The following is a 19,050-nucleotide window of genomic DNA, read 5'->3' as shown; positions in this document are numbered from 1 at the left end:
CCAGTTGCTTGAGTCCCAGGTTGGCGAGGTTGTCGAGCAGGGTGCTGGTGTTGCGGTCGTTGTTGTTCTCCAGGTGGAAGTTGAGGTCCCCCAGGAGGATGTAGTCAGCGGAGGGGAGGGCGTGCGGGCTGACGAAGTCGGCGATGTCCTCGCTGAATTGCGTGCGTGGTCCAGGGGGTCGGTAGATCAGGGTGCCTCTGAGGGTGGTGTTCGGGTTGGTGTGGATCTGGAAATGCAGGTGTTCGGCGCTGGTCAGGGTGTTGTCGGTGCTGGTCGTGAGACGGATGGTGTTCCTGTGGATGATGGCGATGCCTCCTCCCATCTGGTTGGCGTTTAAATGCGACATCTGCCAACAAATGAAACTCCACTGTAGCACATCCAGCACAGACACCTCTATTGATCTCAGACACGTTTTTGACTAGTGTTTATTTGGACCACTGCGGCCTCCTACAATTAGATGGGGATTACAAGTATATCTTGGTGGCAGTGGAATCATGCTCCAGATTCCTGTGGGTTTGGCCACAGCCCTTGGCTGACGCTCAAAATGTTATAAAGGAATTGCGAGTCTCTATCGGGACATGCGTAATTGGCACACTATTTTCCTACCTGGGTCCAGTGTTTAGCTCTCGGGCTTACAAAGAAACCAAGGGAAGTTTGGGTATGGCCTTGCAGTACACCTCCCCCTATCATCCTGAGGGAAATTCAGTAGTTGAGAGTAAAAAAACAAACATGACTTAAAGCAATCTTTAACCGCAAGGATATTAAGCTACTGTGGCAGTTGGGGCAATCACCTATGTGGGGTCCAGAGAGCATATAACAACATGCAAAGAAAATCCCTAGGGGGTCGTACAGGCTATGAACTCCTGTTTGGTGTGAGAATGTGGGTACCAGACCTCAATAGTGTCAACATAGTGGTGGCTGAAACCTCATTTGACATCAATGAATGTTTGGCTTTTTTACGGGAACTCAATGGATTCTGAGCTTTACAAAGAAACATCCAAGTAAAATGCACCATTGGGTTCTTCCAGCAAGACCTACCTGGGTCCCAAAGACTCGGGCCCTGGTCAGAGAAGAAATAGCAGACAAAAATATATTTGGGCCGTCTTACAGAGCCTGTACCTATTAATACAAGAAAACAGCAGCGGACCCTATAGTGCCACACCTAAAATCCATGTCCAAAATAAGTCCTATTTTTTGTATATGTTTTTTGTGCTGCCAACCCCAACGCCAGCTGCTGTTTGGCGTTGCTGTGCTTTCCAGATCAAATAGATGGTTTGTTCAATGTTCATGGGGGCGCACCAAATAGAAGTCCAAAAAAACGGTAAGTAGAAAAGTTCTTTATTAATCTTTATCCATTCTTAAAATACAGATCATCAAATAGTATACAACGAGGTCAGCCAACGCGTTTCACTCCCTACCAGGAAGTTTCTTCAGGGCACTGCAATCTTTTCTGGTAGCTTGTGTTCAAGTACTTCCCCTTTTCCAAGCTAGTTTCTTGGTCGGTCCTGTTCATTTGATTATTCTTGTGTCAGTCTTTTGTCAGTACAGTTTGTTTCTTCCCTTATATGTTTCCACGCTCCCAATGTTGGTAGTTGTTGCCCCCAAATCAGTTCAGGAAATCCAATTTCTTCCCTTCCCTGCTCGTATCTATGTGAGGTCGTTGTGATACCGTATTTTTCGGCGTTGATGTTTTTACCGTAGCGGCATGGCTGGTTCCAAGCCTGTACCTATCCTGGCTATCGAAGGTACTCAAACTACTTCTTCCGCCTCTTTCCAGCTGCCAAGACAAAAAAGGTTGTCTCCATTGATCTGTTCAAATCACACTATCTGGCTGATTCTCAACCATAGGCCGCATGGGCTCTTGGGTTGCCACTGTACTCCCCTCACTACCGTACAGGAAGTTCAGTTGGAAACTTTAATAACAAATTAAGACTCCCCAAAGTAAAGCAGTAAGCCAAAATGAAATTATACCTCTCCCTGTTGAAACAACTTCAACTGTACAGTCAACGAGTAGAGAAATTTCAGTTTGATAACTCTATGTGAATATGCCACAAATTGAGGCATCTTCTGGGTCTACATAACCTGCTGAGCTGACAAAAATAGACCTGACAGCATCTGGCTACTTCGTGCATTATGACAACTTCTCATCTCAAGAGACCCAGAACTGCCAACACCGTCTCTCCCTTTCAAGCTGCGAGATTAAACTCTCCATCTTTGGCTGAAAAATACATACTTTGTTTTTCTTTGGATACATCTCAGGATTACAATTGTATTACTTTTTCTTGTCCTCTGGATCAGTTTGGTAAATGTTTTCTGACACTATCTCCCAGAATGCTTAGTAGACCAACTTGTGAACTTGGTTCTATAATCACATGCATCATCACACCGTGAACTGGGAGACACGTCCCTGGTGAACATTACGACAGTTCCAGTTCCTGAGGGAATAGTGTAGGACAGGGTATTGTATGATGCGTATGGCCCTACTGAACTTTTGCTAATTCTGTATTTAAGTTTTCTTTATATTATATCATCACCTCTAATACCTTTGCTGCTGATTGGGACATTGACATTGTGCACAATGTATTTGCAGATCTAAAGCAATCGGCTGCATTTTCTAATGATGAATTATATGATGGTACATCTAATTTTTGGGACAAGTTCTCTTATCAACATTATGGTCAACATTTTCTACAAAAAATAGTATCCCAGATTCTGTTCATGATTATACTCAATGGGAACACTGCCCAGGACTACCAAAAGGTAATTCAAAGACATTTACACAAAAATATGCTTATGTTTCTGGTTTTGATACATCAGACCCATCCTCATATTATTATAGGCTTGTACCCACACCTGCTGAGAAAAATATGCTAACAAACACCTAGCTCATATACTGTGCTTCCTTTATTTCCCAACCGTCTATCCACGGTTTTGACTTTTGGAAAGACTCAAAAGACTTAAAATCTATCTGGGGACAAAAGATTGGCAGGTTCAGGGAACTGAGTCCTTCTCTAGAGCATGTATCATACCACATCAAATACCTTTCCTGAACAAAACAGTACAACAAACCTCTTGTCTTGGTATAGCAAAATTAAAGGAATTGAATACATGGCGTATTCCCGCATTCTCATGCTTGGAGAATTGGTAGCACTCAACACACTACAGTGTGGATACTCTAGATACCATTATACGTAATGGTTCTTTCAATTCATCAGACCACCAATTGGAAGGGATGGTTGGTTTGGCCAACAAACACAAATAGGTATCAATCTAGATTCATGGCTAACATCGAAGGTTTTGAGATCAATAGGCCTGATCAGCGGTATGTACAGATAGAACATTCGGGGTGGTGACATCTTATGATATTGAGAAGTTGTGCCTTGATTGGGTAAAAACCTCAATACTTTCCCAGGTGAAGCAACACTTATCCCTTCTTTCTGATGACATGGATCTCAGGGTCTTTTTGTGAGGTCCCCGTAATCCACATGAAAAATGTTTTTTGTATAGAATATAGAATGAGCTGTGGAAGATTTCTCAACAGGAAGCTGCTGAGAGATTGCATAAGATCAACAGGGTTATTTTTAAAAAGGCTTAGAATGCAGTTAACAATGGTATGGCAGCATTGCAATCCATAATTTATGCATTGGGCAACATAGTATCTTCTGCAATTAACATCATACAGCAAGACATGCCAATTTTACAAAATGGGCAGTCACATGGGAGTCAAAATGGGCAGTCCATCATGATTTTGAGCTGGATTTACAAATGTTACGTTCTGGCCACGTGTCTTGAAGTTACGCGTTATATACATTGTACAAGTCTTTTTTCTGAATATGATGGGAAAGGCAGATAGTTATGGCATGCAGAGATGCAAAATATACTGTGCTTCACATTGACAAATTTGACAAATTACCTTTCACCGTGGCTGAGACACCTTCCACTGATTGGGGAGATGCTGCGCCTGGTTTCTTTGCCATGCCAAGACTGCTGGGGGACTTATGAGTGGACTACAGGACCCAGGAGGCCCAGGGGTCAGCCGCGCACCACCCAACCCCTCCCAAACAGCAGAGCGGGGGCTTTAAATGCTTCTTGCGTCTCCCGCTCCAGGGGAGATGCTGCGCCTGGTTTCTTTGCCGTGCCAAGACTGCTGGGTGACTTACGAGTGGACTACAGGACCCAGGAGGCCCAGGGGTCAGCTGCGCACCACCCGCCCCTCCCAACAGCAGAGCGGGGGCTTTAAATACTTCTTGCATCTCCCACTCCACAGGAGACGCTGCGCCTGGTTTCTTTGCCGTGTCAAGACTGCTGGGGGACTTACGAGTGGACTACAGGACCCAGGAGCCCAGGGGTCAGCCACGCACCACCCGTCCCTCCCAACAGCAAAGCGGGACTATTTCTTTGAGTTCTCTCTCCCGCCTCACGGGACGCGCGCGGGCGGGCGCCGGGCAAAGCCCAGGCCAGGGGCAGGCCCGTTGTAGCCCGGCAGAGGACAGGACGGGGCCACCCTTTAACATCTGTGGAACCAAGGTCAGTGCAATCAAAATCTACATCGCATGGCAGCGGATTGATAATCCTTGTGGCGACTATTGAGACAGCTTCCAGCCGCTAGCTAGCTTCTGTTATGGCTACCAATAATGATGGGAGGGGGGGAAGTCCAACATGGGTAGCTCTATCGTGGGAACTTTAGATCGCTTTATCACCAAGGCATCATCTGTGCTCTCGCGCGAAATTGAATTGACAGAAAAAAGACTGTCATTGGACCCAGTCTTTGATAAACGTTCATCTTTGCACCTAATACTGCATTCAATTTCCCCAAACCAACAACACGGGATTGGTGCTGGCGATAGCGAGGTGGGAAGCTCACATCCCCAGGGCAGCCAAGACCTGGAAGTCTCACAAGATAGCAGGAACAACGCACCAGCTAGTACAAGTGCGCTTGACCCCAACGACGAAGAATCAGGTCCTCCAAATATGAGAACAAAATCGAGATCCCTACAGAACTCTAAAACAGAGACCACGAATGTGGTAGAAGATTTGGTCTTGAAAAGGAAGCGCGGAGGAGCCCCTTTAACAAGTAAAAAAGCGAAACAAAAAAAAAGGGAATGACAAGAGCGAGGAATCGAGCACAAGACCCCCAAATATCTCAGTAACAATCCCACAGCCTACCCAAACAGCCACTGCTCCAATGAACTTCAGAGACGTTGATCCGGCAGATTTGGGAACTGCATTCTGGGCGAAATTGGAGCTTATCTTGACAAGGACTTGTCTCCCCATATATGATAGACTCGCCCAGATTGAAAAGAGACTATCGTATTTAGAGTCACGGTCTGCTCCAGCCCAGTTAAGGGCAGACCTGCAAGCTTCAGTGGGGGATGGCCTTCAAGATAAGGAGCTGCAATCGGGGAAAGGTGAAGCGATTGTCAGTAACCAGTCAAATAGCAATTACATACCTGATGTTCCGCCGCTGGTGGTAAATCACAATCAGCCCACTAATTGCGTCCCCCTACTACTAAGGGAAAGTACTGAAGATAACAACAATGTACAATCCAGTAGTAGGGCTTCGGGGAGGATAACAGGGCATTTGGATGAGCAACCCCAAGTCCGTAGAAATATTGTCGAGGTGAAGCTCGTGCAATCACTACCCCGTATCGATCTCCCCCCAGCTTGACTACCATATGTGGTGGTGCTTGCCGGGGTACCAGCGTTAGATAATGGGAAAAACGAGGCATACACTGATCTTAAAAACAAATGTATACAGTGGCTCAATTGCAATAGGCCTCTCCCACCACAGGTCTCTGGTGAAATACTGTTTGCAAGACAGGTTGATTGGGTTGGGGTAAGGCCAAAAACCATTGCAGGTAACTGTGTAATTATTAACTTCAGGAACACATGTGTAGTGGATTATATCTGCAATGGGGCCTCAGATGGGTCTAAAACGCAAATCCTACCCCTACACTTGTCCTACTTCTACCCTGCCCCCCAGTTGGGCGCGAAGCAACTTAGAGGGGGGCAGCTAAGGGGGGTTCTGAACCCACCACCATACAGAGATAAAGTAGGGGTGAATAACTGGAAGGGCCCACAACCAATTACCCCTTGCTCTCATTGTTCCCCCAGAATAACAGGTTTAGCACCTTAGACCTAGTGGATTGACAACTAGAGGCCAAATCACGCCCACCCCCAGGTGACAGCGAACTAGGCCCGCAAGTAGCTAGAATGTTGTATACTGTTGAAGTTAATCCCACCTGTGCCCCTAGTATTGTTCAACAAGAGGATGTGGATGGCAGGGGCCCCAAAGTGTCAAATGCGGGTCAAAGTAGGGAGAAGGTCTGTAGATTCTGATGCTCTATTGCCTGAGATGCAGGAGGGTGCATCCGGCTCTGTCACTGAGCTGCTATTGGGTGAAGCGGCAGAATGAATGCAGGTGTCTGTGAGGACGATGTGCATTAGTGGGGCAGCACTTGGTGGTCATGGCCCAATGGAAGTTTTAGGTCCAATTAGTCCTGGGGCTAAGGACGGCAAGATTAAAGTCCTGTCCTGGAACCTGGCAGGGATGAGGAATAAATTATCTACCCCTGAGTGGGGCCAATTTATAGAAAAGCATGACATCTGTCTGATGCAGAAGACATGGGCGCTGGAAGAGACCGTGAGGGTTGGTTTTGCCACACCTTCGATATCCTGGCAACATCCAGGGGTGGGGGAGACCCTCGGGTGGCCTGGCGATATGGGTAGGCACACACTTGGGTGCGAAGGCAGTCCATATCCCAAGCAACTCATTCGACGTCCAATGTGTTCTTCTGACACTCCTTGATTCCACTCAGGTTGCCCTTCTCAATATTTATTCTAGGCCTTCGCAGGGTGGCCAGGAATCTGGCACTATCGACACATTAGGGCAGTTTATCTCTTCCCTTGACCCCGCAATAGCCCTATTAGTTGGAGGAGATTTCAACTGTCAGTTTGAACCCCTTGCCAGCTCAGACATGGGTGACCTGGAGGATGAGGAACAATACTGGCACATCCCTGAACCGCGGATAGCCCCGGTTAAAGCCTGGACACCACTGGTCTTCCAAATTAAATCACTATCGCTTACAGCGTCTCTGCGGGCGTGTAATGGGAGGGTGAATCCAGACAGACCGGGCTTATCCACTTTTAATAGACTGGGCAAAATTCCAATATTGATTATGTACTGGTTGAAGCCAGACATTGGAATAGGGTTTGTGATTTCAAGGTTCATCAACGGAGCGATAGTGACCACAATGCCCTTGTGCTGACTTTGAAACCTGGGAGTTTCGGTCTGTTCAGTCCAGCCCCTGAGCCTAATTCCGCCCAAACACCTTTCCTGCTATCTAATAATCTGCGATGAATTAAGTGGTGGAAATTCAAGGTCTCGCCGTCTAAACTTGCAGGGATATACCAGCTTGCACTACCAGAGTTGATAGTTTTGGGGGAGGTGGGAGAAAAGGCCTCTGATGCAGAGGCCCTGACTAGGTCTGTAGAAATTCATAAACAACTGATTGTAAATCTATCGGATGTGTTCATCCCTTGTGGAAGTACGAAGGTTACCCCACCCAAAAACCACCCCTGGTATGATGCATCCTTCCGGAAAGCGAAAAAGGACCTGTTAGTCGCAATAAAAGATAAGATAGGGCTAGTATCAAGCAGTGCCGGCTTAGGTATAAGCAGGTTGTTAACTGGGAGAAGAAGAACTGGGAGGTGAATAGGTGGGTAGAATTAAGACTAGCACTCCTGACCAAAGATTCCAAGACATTCTGGTCCATTGTCAACTCAGGGGGCAGACCACCTATTCTAGCGAATTAGCACCGGCAACATGGGAAGCACATTTCGGGGAATTATATACCAACCCCGATGAAGAGTCATCATCGTTCGCTACCCCTGGACCCTCCCACGAGCATAGATTGGAGGTGCTGTTGGCTCCTGTGATGGGGATGTGGAAGAGGATCACCAGCTCTCTACCCCAGGACCCCTCCATGAGTGCTGACTGGTGGGGCCCTTGAATACTGAGCAGGGCGAGGGGACAGTGGTTTCCCTTTGTGAGCACCGCTTGGGTGGGACCGAAGACATCTCACTCATGGAGGTTGAGACAGCAATAACCAAACTTCTACCCTTGGATAAGCTTCTAGGTGACTGTTTTTGAGCACAACCTAAAATTTGGGCACCATATTTGGTTGTCTTATTTAAGCAATACTTAAGGGGAATGTCCTGCCAGACACCTGGCTAGGAGCCGAGATCATCCCAATTAGACACTACACAAAAGCTGATGGGCAGGATTATTTTAGACAGAATCGAGGGGTGGATAGAGGAAAATGGGATCCTGACTATATTCCAAGCAGGGTTCAGGTCGGGCATTTCCACAATAGATAACATTTTTAGGCTGCAGGTACTATTCTGGAAAACGGTGTGTGTGTAGAGGGTGGTAGCCTCTACCTCATATTTGTGGACCTGCGGGCCGCATTTGATTTAGTGCAGAGGGAAAAATTGTGGGGTGTATTGCTAGGTATGGGTCTTCCTGCTTATTTGCTGGACATCTTGATTAGACTCCACACAAATAATTATGCTCAAGTTAGGTGTGGACGGCATGGGGAATTGTCGGCTCGCTACCCTGTGAAGAAAGGGGTACGCCAGGGGTGTGTCCTGGCACCAACTTTATTCTGTCTTTATATAAATGGGCTAGTTGACCATCTGCTGAGAGTAAAAGATAACGATGCCCCTGGGTTGGTGACCGGGCGAGTGCCCGCTTTGATGTTTGCAGATGACACTCTGTTGTTATCTAAAACATCAACGGGCATTCAGCGTATCTTGGACGGCTTTACAGCTTTTTGAAAACTGCGTGGGCTAGAGATTAACTTGGATAAGACCAAGTTCATGATTTTTAATCCTCCGAGGAAAACTTGCCCTAACCCCCTGATAAATGGTATACACCTGGAAAGAGTAAAGATCTTCGATTACTTGGGCATTACCCTAACAGAAAATCTTGACTGGAGGCCTCAGACAGCAAAGGTGGCCCTCAGGTTGTCCCAGGTAGCGGGGGGAATCAGCAAAGTTCACTAAACTTCGGTTTTCAAGCCTGCTGCACGGTCGTAGAAATTTATAAACTCCAGGCAAGAGCAGCTTCTATGTATGGTGCAAAACTTTGGGGCCATAAACGTTTGATTAGTCTTTCGAGGGAAGAACATGGTTTTATGAGGAACTTACTGGGTTTACCAGCTAGCACACCACTAACTCTGTTGCGTATGGACTTGGGGTTAAAACCCATAGAGGAGGCAGCAGCTGCACGGCCATTGATGTATTGGAAGAGGCTCTGGTCCGTGCCTGAACTAATCTCCTATAATGAGGAGTTTACTGAGGTGTGGGCCGTTTTAAAAACTAGGAATATTCCGTGGCTTGCACATATTAGGGCACTCTGTGGGCAAATTGGTTTACCAGAGCTGTGGGAGAACCCTGTAGATAGCTGCCCAAGCATAACGAAAACCGAGCTATTGCGTTATGTCAGGAATTATAACCTAATATCTCTCCAGAGGTGCACCACTCTCGGAAGATTGACGGTGGAGTTCCTTCAAGTGAAAGCTGAACCGAGTATGGAGAATTTCTTGGATTTAATTCACCCATCTCTTGCAAGGAAACTCTACATACAGCTTAGGATTGGCAGCCTCCCACTTAGGGTATTTACTGGCAAATGGGCTAATGCTGAGAACATTGCTTGCCCGGCTAGCAATTATAAACAAGAAGATATTTTCCATGTTCTGTTTTTTTCCCCTGCCTATCAGACAATAAGGAAATGCTGGCTGATTCCACTATGTAGAAACTTAGGTTTTACCCAGTGTGCCCAAGCCTGTAGGGTTCTTCGATATGACACACACTGCCCCATCGTCTTTGCTGTATCACGATTCCTGTTGGGTATGTGGCGCAGACGGAGAAGTTTTTTATAATCTTGCATCTATTAATTTTACTGTACCGTTTGATAACTATCTAGTTTAATCTAATTTTATCTGCAAGTTTTACTGTACCAGTAATTTATTGTTTTAACCCTTTGTGATATGTTCTGATTTTATGTGCACTTTTATGGTCTAAGTTGACCGAAATAAAGTTATCAAAGAAAGATTGGATATTACATCGCCCTAAACAGTAACAACTTTCCAATTTCAATATTGTCTCCTTTACGAACAGGTTGGCAGATATGAAGTGCTAGGGGATGGTTATGTTCATGAGTACTGGAAATTACCATTCAGGTACAGATGCAGGAACAGGAACACAGATGTTTTCCTTAGTGGTTCAGACTGTGATGATGCTTTAAGCGGATCCTTAGCCTGCAAGGGCACGGGGCTTGCCATGCTTCTGTAGCAAACTTGTCTTGTTATCTGAAGGGCTCTCCAGCTGCCGTGATGAATCCGGTGTTCAGGCTGCTCTTGAATGGGAGCTATTTGATGCTGAATTATCAGGTTGCGGCAGAATGGAACTGGGTATCGCTTATCTAGTGATGGTTAATACCATAGTGACTTGTTGCACACAAGTATTGTTTCCACCTGCCCGCACAGTTAGGGAGACCACATTGTGACCTTCAATAAATGTTTACAAAATATGGTTTGATCCTTGATGAGCAAACTGAAAGCCATGCCTTTTCAAAGAATGTGGCCTTAATTCAGCCAGAGACATGTTTGATCTCCAGGTTGCAAGGTCCTTGTCTGAGATACAGACACTACTCCACACTATTGTCAAACTGTATTTTGGTGGGCTGGTAAACCGCATCTTTACCATGTCAGATACAAAAGGAATAGTGCACTCTTTCAGTGGAGTGGTGTGGCTCACTGGTTAGAGGCGGCAGACCCGGATGCAGAGGTCGTCCCGGGACCAGGGTTCGATACCCGACGCGGCAGGGTCTTGGGCCATGGTCAGCGGACTCGATAATTCTCGCCTCGGTGCCTACTCCAACCATGGGTCCCACTCAGCAACTCTGGGAAATAGCTTGCTTAATCTCTACTAACGGCCCCATCAGCGCCAGGGATGCTTGTCTTCACCTTGGAGATGCCCAGGAGGGACCATCTCACAGGGAAAGCCAGGATGGGTTACCCAGCGGTATACAGCGCCGGGACGCCCCTTTGCTGGGGCAGCTGTGCGCTTTACAAGTATACAACATTTAACATTTTAAATGTATCAGCTCTGTCCCAGTAAGCACCTTTCAGATGATTTTCAGAGTTATACCATCTTTCATACCCTCTATGTTGAGAAGCATTTTTGGAGGGCTGCTATATGTGGCGGAAATCCTGTTTTAAATTGTTCTGCTCCACAATGGGCATCCCAGATCAACCCGGAATGGAGACAGCACTGCTTGTGCTGCGATACCGCGAACTCATGGTACACCTCGGCTTAAAGAACTGAACGAGCACTGGTTTTTATCCTTCAACCCTCTCTGACTTGACTACATACATCATGTCTTCTGTTGACTGCTTTGCAGCTACGAATGCACAATTAGTTGCGCCATCAGACATTGGAGTAGTGATGGACCCCTTAGAGGTCCATTTGTAATGTTGTCCCCAGCATATCATTTATGATGATTACATGCTTAGCGACACCCTGGGATGCTTCAGCTTCTAGTGATGTGACCAGCGGCTCTGCAGCGCATTTATGTGTAACAACACCTCCCTCAGCAGCTGCTGTGGGAACTAAATGGAATCACCTTGACTCCATAAACCTGCAAAGAGGTTCGCCTCTGGGAATGTCGTCCGTGGTTGTGGGCAACAGCAATGTTGTCTGCCATTCGGGTTACATAAACATTTGGCCTTTTTCCCCGTGAGAAAGATTTGGCCTATTTTGTAAATAATCAGATTCAAAACAGTTTTTGTTTTATTTTTCTAGGCACTATGGCTATCTGTGTGCTTGGAATTTCAAACATTATAATGACTTTAGGCTTATATGGCTCACTGGTTAGAGGCGGCAGACCCGAGAGCAGAGGACGGCCCGGGACCAGGGTTCGATTCCCGGCGCGGCAGGTTTCTGGACCAGGGTCAGCATACTCGATAATTCTCTCGCCTCGGTGCCCACTCTGATCAGCGATCACACTCGGCAACTCTGGGCATTAGCTTGCCTCATCTTCACTAACGGCCCCACCAGACCGCCGGGGATGCCTGGTCTCACCCTGGAGATACCCATTAAGGGACCATCTCTCAGGGAAGCCAGGAAGGGTTTCGCAGCGGTCGAAGCGCCTTGGGACCCTACGGGTAAGTAGTGCGCTATATAAATGCCTATACATTTACATTTACATTTACATTTATATATGAAAAGAAGCTTGCTTTTAGATAATTTTAGGAGTAGTTTTTTTTACATTTTTAAAGCTTATTTCCCTGAGATAAGCTGGCTTTTTAGATAGTCCTTTTTATATTGACCCAGAAAAGGACTAAGAATAGAGCAATAACAAGATTCTCAAAATGGAAGCCCCAGATGTTAAACTTTCCAAATCTCTTATCTCTCAAACATAAAACCCCAGAAAAAGAGCAAACTTAAATTTTTTTAACAAATCCACATAACAATGGCCATTGTCACTCCGGGCCTGATTCACAGAACTAACTTAAGACAAAATCCTAAACTTATTACCATTTTGGAATTCATAGAAGGGACGTACTCATTTTGGTATTCACAGATGGCACTTACTCATTTCGGTATTCACAGAAGTTAGGAGTCCTAACTTTAGGACTCCTAAATGCCTTCTGTGAATACCGAAAGTCTTAAAATTAGGATTTTCTCAGTTTACTAGTAGTAAAGTTAGGACTCCTAACTTTAGGACTCGTAAAAGCCTTCTGTGAATACCGAAAGTCTTAAAATTAGGATTTTTTCTTACTTTTCTACTCCTAAACTGAGAAAAATCCTAATTTTAAGACTTTTGGTATTCATAGAAGGCATTTAGGAGTGCTAAAGTTAGGAGTCCTAACTTTACTACTACTAAACTGAGAAAAATCCTAATTTAGAAAAAAAAAATTATTAATAAATATGGAGATGTGGGCATGCCTCGGGGGATGGGGTCCCTGAGGTGAATGTAAATTAATGAAAGTGAACAATTTTTATTTTCCAAACAATTTGGAGTCGCGACCCTAACTCGGGTGCCCGGGTCTCAGCGTGGCCCCCTAGTATGAACACGAAGGGTGCACGGCTCTCAGCACAGCCCCCTAGTGTGAACGCTCTGGGTCCTCGACTCCCAGCTTGGCCCCCTAGTGTGAGCACGAGGGGTGCGCGGCTCCAAGCAAAAATAACTAAGACTTTTTTTTAAAAAGCTTGGTTATATGTTAGGTTATTGGGTGGCTCTAGAAAGAGCCCTTTTTCATTGAGAGATTGTTGTAGCTACATGTAAGTGCGGATGCAGAGGTTCAGGTTCTTGAGAACACTCTATTGCCTTGATCAGTGAAGTGTACTCCATCACTTCTGTAGATGCCATCCATATGGAAACGTAGATTGTTGCCATAGATGGAGCCCATCCTATGGCCTCTAAGGTGAGCAGAAACAGCTTTATTAGCATTCTTCTAGCTTTCTTACTCCGAAGACATCATTGATTGGATCACTTACATTTCTGTCTTTGGCATATGTTAGAGAATACAAGGACAGTTTGAGGAAAAGCAGCATTAAGTCTGCAGAGGTGTCCTTCTTTAGCATTTCCAGACCTACCTCAGTCAATGTGCCTAGGTCACTGCCACCACAGTGCACAATCATGAGGTCAGGGGGTTGTAGATGCAAAAAGGTTTTAACCAAAGGCATCAATTGATGCCACTTTAATCCTCTCTGTCCAATCAATTTAATGTCTACATTTTGCAAAGCTAGGTCTTTGTCAATACCTCTGTGTTCATCATACCTTTTGCACCAGAAAACATAGTTGTGCCCAACAATTCACACTGAAAGTAATGAAAAGATGTATGTAGCTGAAGTGGTCAGTTGGTAGAATGAGAGGCATCTAAAATGGTGGACAAGATGCTGTTTTTAAGAAAGTAGAGAATTGATTGGCTGTTTAAGAACTTTTTTGTACATTCAAAAATAGGGTGTGATTTACTTTCTTTAAAAACAGGTTTCTTATTGGTTAGTAAAAAAATTTTTGAAAGGTACAGTAGAAAGTATAAGGTCATATTTTTCAAAGTCAACCACACCTGCTGTTTGCATTTGCAACATTGTGTGGAGAACTTGAAAATATGGTGAACTTGTGACCTGTCAGTTTAGTTGAATGTTCCATGTTACAAAGGATTGGGGGTAGAAGTCAGTTGCTAAAGGTTACTATGTGTAACCAATAGATGTGCTCCCGCCTAATAGTTCAGACAAAGGAGCATTCAATCCTAATGTTAGTTTGTCATCTCCTTGCATTCAGGCAGTGTAATGTGCCTTGTTGGGGGTGGAGTAGGATGTGTGCGACTTTAAGATTCATGTTTGTCATGTCTTGCATGTGGCAAATGTGCTGCATCACTGTGTGTTACGTTGCCTCACAGCTGCTCCTCTGTCCTTCAGAGTCGATTTACTTGTGTGTGCTGCGCGGTTGTATCACTTGCACTCCTACGGCACATCATTGTCATGCTTTTATGCACATGTCCACAAGCCTGACTACGACACACTGATATTGAACGTTGAAGGTGGGCGGACACGTGAGTGTACGACTCTGTAAGTAAAGTGCGGATTCCGATGTAGAGTTTATGCCTAGTGAAGTTGCACTGTGAGTAGGGCTAGGCATGTGGCTCATGCTGCGGAAGTACAGATACGCACAATACTTGGCATGTATGATCCTGGACCCCGAGCGGTCTTGCACTCTTTCATTTCAGGCTATAGTTGTATCCAAAACTCCTATAAGAAATTCCATTGGGGAAAAGCATTTTGGGACCCCTCCTTTTTCTCAGCCCCCACGCGACGAATCACCCCAAAACTTCCCAGACAGCAATTGAAGTGAGTGGCAAACTAGTTTTGAACATTTTATGAAGATTCATCAAACAGCTCCAAAGTTATTGTTAACATGGTATCGGATGTCATTTCCCTGCAGACCAAGGCCTGGATTGTCGATTAATAGGTCACAGGTGGGAGGGTGCATAGCTGGCACGCAAACACACAGGCAGGAAACTCTTGATCAATACCACAGATATCTGCAGAGACTTTACAAAGGGTCAAAGGAGATTTCCCCAATAAAGCACATATGGCTGGAGGGGGTAGGCACATGCCAAAAACCTCATAAAGTTAGATGCAACACAAGTTAGGAACTCATACCCAATCAGGGTCTCGCACACATTGTGATCAAATTCTCCCAAGGCCGGAAATCTGGACAAGTTCACCACTGTCCACACTGTTTCCAAGCAAGGTCGAGAAGCACCTGTGGTAACCATATTTTAATTAATTTATGACTCCAAAGGCAGCAACCATTCATCGCCATATATGGTTCGCCGGGGAACTTTACAACCTGTTGGAAATTGTATTGAAGAATGAAACCATCTTAATGTAAATTGAGACAGTCCTCAGACCCTGTGCCTGTAACTATTCTCCAGAACTAGTCCACGACAGTGGTTGACCTGATTCCAGAGATGGCTGCCCGCGATGAGGGAAAAGAGAAAATACCCACACACATGATCAGATCGAGGTCTATGAATTAGGACAGTCCCACCGCAAGACATACGCAGATGAGACACATTCACATTGGATGGTTCTCCCCATTATTTGTTGCGACCAGTAGATCCACAATTTCATGCAGCTAGATACCTGGTATGCTAGCTTGCTGAAAACCCTTGGCTAAGTCTTGTATCATATGATTGTATGACTTAACAACTACTGCCTAAACCATGACTTCTGGAACAACGAAGGCTAAACCACGACCATTACTTAACCACTACATTTTAAACCACTACTCCCTAAACCACGAAAAAATAAGATTTCATGACACTTTTTCAATGTTTGCCTTTTTTTCTATAATACTAGTTTATTTCTGTTTACAAAAAGGAGCAAACCTATCATATTCTGTTCGTTATTCTAAATCATTTACAATTTTTAAAATCAAAGCAACACTGCCATCTCCTGACATAAACCGATATATTATATGTAAACCAATTTCTTCAACAACCTTATCTGTATTTTAAACGTAACTATTACGAATGTATTCATCACATTACATTTCTAACTATATATATATATATTTTTTATTGTATTTGTGGGGGGAGTCCCCCCACATCCCTCATTTACCCATTTATACGTTTTCCTAAATTATCCTACGTGCAACTCCGGTGTTCTAAAAGTCGTGGTACCATCCTTCGTTGTTCGTGGATGTTACCCTCGTGGTTCAGCCCTATTCATTGTTCACTCTTCGTTGTTCCGTTAAGTCGTTGTTCATACATCGTGGTTAAGGATGTTTCCCGTATCATATATTAGGAACTACGTTCCTCTACTTCCCATGTCCTGAAGAATCCCAAACACAAGGGACAAAGCGTGTCAACCAATTTTTTGACTGGAGGAGTCTGATTTAATAAGAAACCTGTTCCATTTTACAAGGGACATCCCCAAAATCTTTTTGGGGATGATAGAACGTTCCCTTATGGGTGTCACAACAACGGACTACATCTAAAATGGTCTGCCTATGATATTCACCAGTTGAGCTATATATTTTAAAAAACATTTGGAAGAGAGAGGGTTCCTATTGTTATGGGGACATTGTATTTCTTTGTTTTTGTTGTTTTCAAGGAGTTGTATTTTGTTAAAACAGGCCTCATTTTGTATTATGAATATGTACTCAATCAATCAAATAAGCTTTATTCGATCACAAGTATTATAAAAGCGTTACAAAACCATAAATATATAGAATGCCAATACATTTGTAAAATATAAACAAGTAAAAAATTTAAAAAAAAGATAACTTAAGTTATTAAAAACAGAGGTTTAAGACATGGTTTCCCAAAGGAAGTGCATTGCTTTTACAGGACAGAGGACACATTTTCTGTTATTATTAAAATATCCCCATCATAACTCTAGGCAACAGTTAATAACAAAATTACAATCATGGAAGTGCTTCCTGCACAGAGAATCATTGTTCAGCCTTAAACCACTGCCTTGTTGATAATATTTTTTTTGTGCGGATAAGCAATGCACAGCCCAAGTACTTGGCAACTCCGCATACGAACAGAGACCTAGAGGCATCAGTCCGCAGGATGTGAAGTGCCACTAGATGGTCCCTGGTTCCCAGTTGGGTGCAAATTGGGGTGAGTCATTTTGTCCTGGCCTGTTTATAGGCAGGACATGCAAATAGTAGATGGGCTACCGATTCTTGCTGGGCTCCGCAACACGGACAGTCGGCAGAAGTATATTTTGTGGGGTCCCGTTGAGCAAGCGTAGAATATGTACTGTGAATTGATATTTCTTTGCAATTTTTATATGTATATAAACTGTTTTCTGTACCCCCTACCTAGGAGTTTGGGGATTCACTCTGTAAAAAGGCTAATAAATATTACTTTGTAAGTTTGGACCAGACCAGTGACCGATTCATAAGCTTACTTACTATCTATATTGACAGGTGACCAATTCCTGTTGTTTCATTTATATTTTGCTCAGGTCAAAGTGGGATGAGTAGGGCAAACCCCTATTTTTTATACATGTAACTATGCTCCCGGCCAAAAAGTTTAATTAAACAAACTGTTCCTGTTTTTCCAAGTGCCTCTTGTTTTCTTTTGTCTTCAAAGGATTGCATACTAAGCAAAACTATTAGCAAACAAAAAAATGCTTTTCCTATGAAAACTTGGTCTTAACTTTACCTACCTTCTGGCCATCTTTCTCAAGTAATGTGGACAGTTTGTCCACAAGATGCAATGGCTCTGTACATCCCAAATTGCTCACATCAACTGAGGAGGGCACCTTTCTTGCCTCACAAGCATCTGCAGTGGCACTCAACAGGTAGGCCCACTCTCTCCACGGTTTTTCTTGTTCGCCTTGGAACCGTTAGCGGTAATCATTAGATTACATCCTCTTATCAGGGGAGTATCATTGAGAGCAGGCCAAAGTATTTTTTTTTATTTATGCAGATGATATACAGCTTACTGTGGTGGATACCCAGACTTCACTGCCCTCTCTACTGGACACCTTCTCCTCATTTTCTGTATATGTGGTGAACTGAGGGAAAAGAGGAGGGATGCCAATGTCCCCGGTCATGGCCAGTGCCTGTTCTGAGGATCTGGGCTTGAAATGGTTCTAGGGAGGAATACAATTTCTGCTAGTACTCTTAAATGGGGATCTGAGATGCATGGTTGGTGATAACAATAGCCCTTTCCCCAGTACCATGGAACTTGACTGCCAAATGGCCCTTCCTGTAGTTTTCTCTCCGGATTAAGGGCATAGCAGGTAGGAATTTTGACAGTCATGGTGATTTAGTTACATTGTGAGTTTGCTACTCTTTCCTATTTCATGAGTGCGACTCTAAAAGACTTACTTAGGAGTTAGAGGCATTGTTTGGGGCAGTGTGAGTCCTTGTCTCCACATATCTAAATTGTGTTCTAGTACTGCCGTGGGCAGCCTCCACCGATCTCACATGGAGTCTTATCATCTGGCTAATCATTTGTGTCAGATGGTGCATTGATGCAGCTATCAAGGACCCTCCAGGATCGAGATTGAAAAGTTGATATTAGCCTGGAAGAACACTCTCAGAGCCCTCTATTTCCTGCAGCATATACCTCAGCCGTCAGTTATTCCAATGATCCGTCATACACTGAATTTCTGGAAAAGAGCTCATGTACTACTACATATATGCCCATGGCTCCACAAGTGGGTTCTCCTTTGGCACAATGTCATCAGACGGGTGGACAGCCTGTAAAATGGCCTGAGTGGACAGAATAGGGCATATGGAGATTGGACCAGCTCCTACCAGAGGGTTTGCTACTGTGGGATGAGGACAGATCTATAGTATGGTCTGAATCATAAACACAGGTTGCTGTATACCTGGATGTGGCACTGCATCAGGGCTAAAATGAGAGAGGGAACTCGCTCATGAATACCATCCCTGATTCACTTCTACTTTGAGGCATAGGGTAATGCCAAAGGGTTGCTATCAGGGAT

The sequence above is a fragment of the Lissotriton vulgaris genome, chromosome 6, assembly GCF_964263255.1.
Source record: "Lissotriton vulgaris chromosome 6, aLisVul1.2, whole genome shotgun sequence".
In the NCBI taxonomy this organism is placed as follows: Eukaryota; Metazoa; Chordata; class Amphibia; order Caudata; family Salamandridae; genus Lissotriton; species Lissotriton vulgaris.
This window is presented reverse-complemented; position numbering follows the sequence as displayed.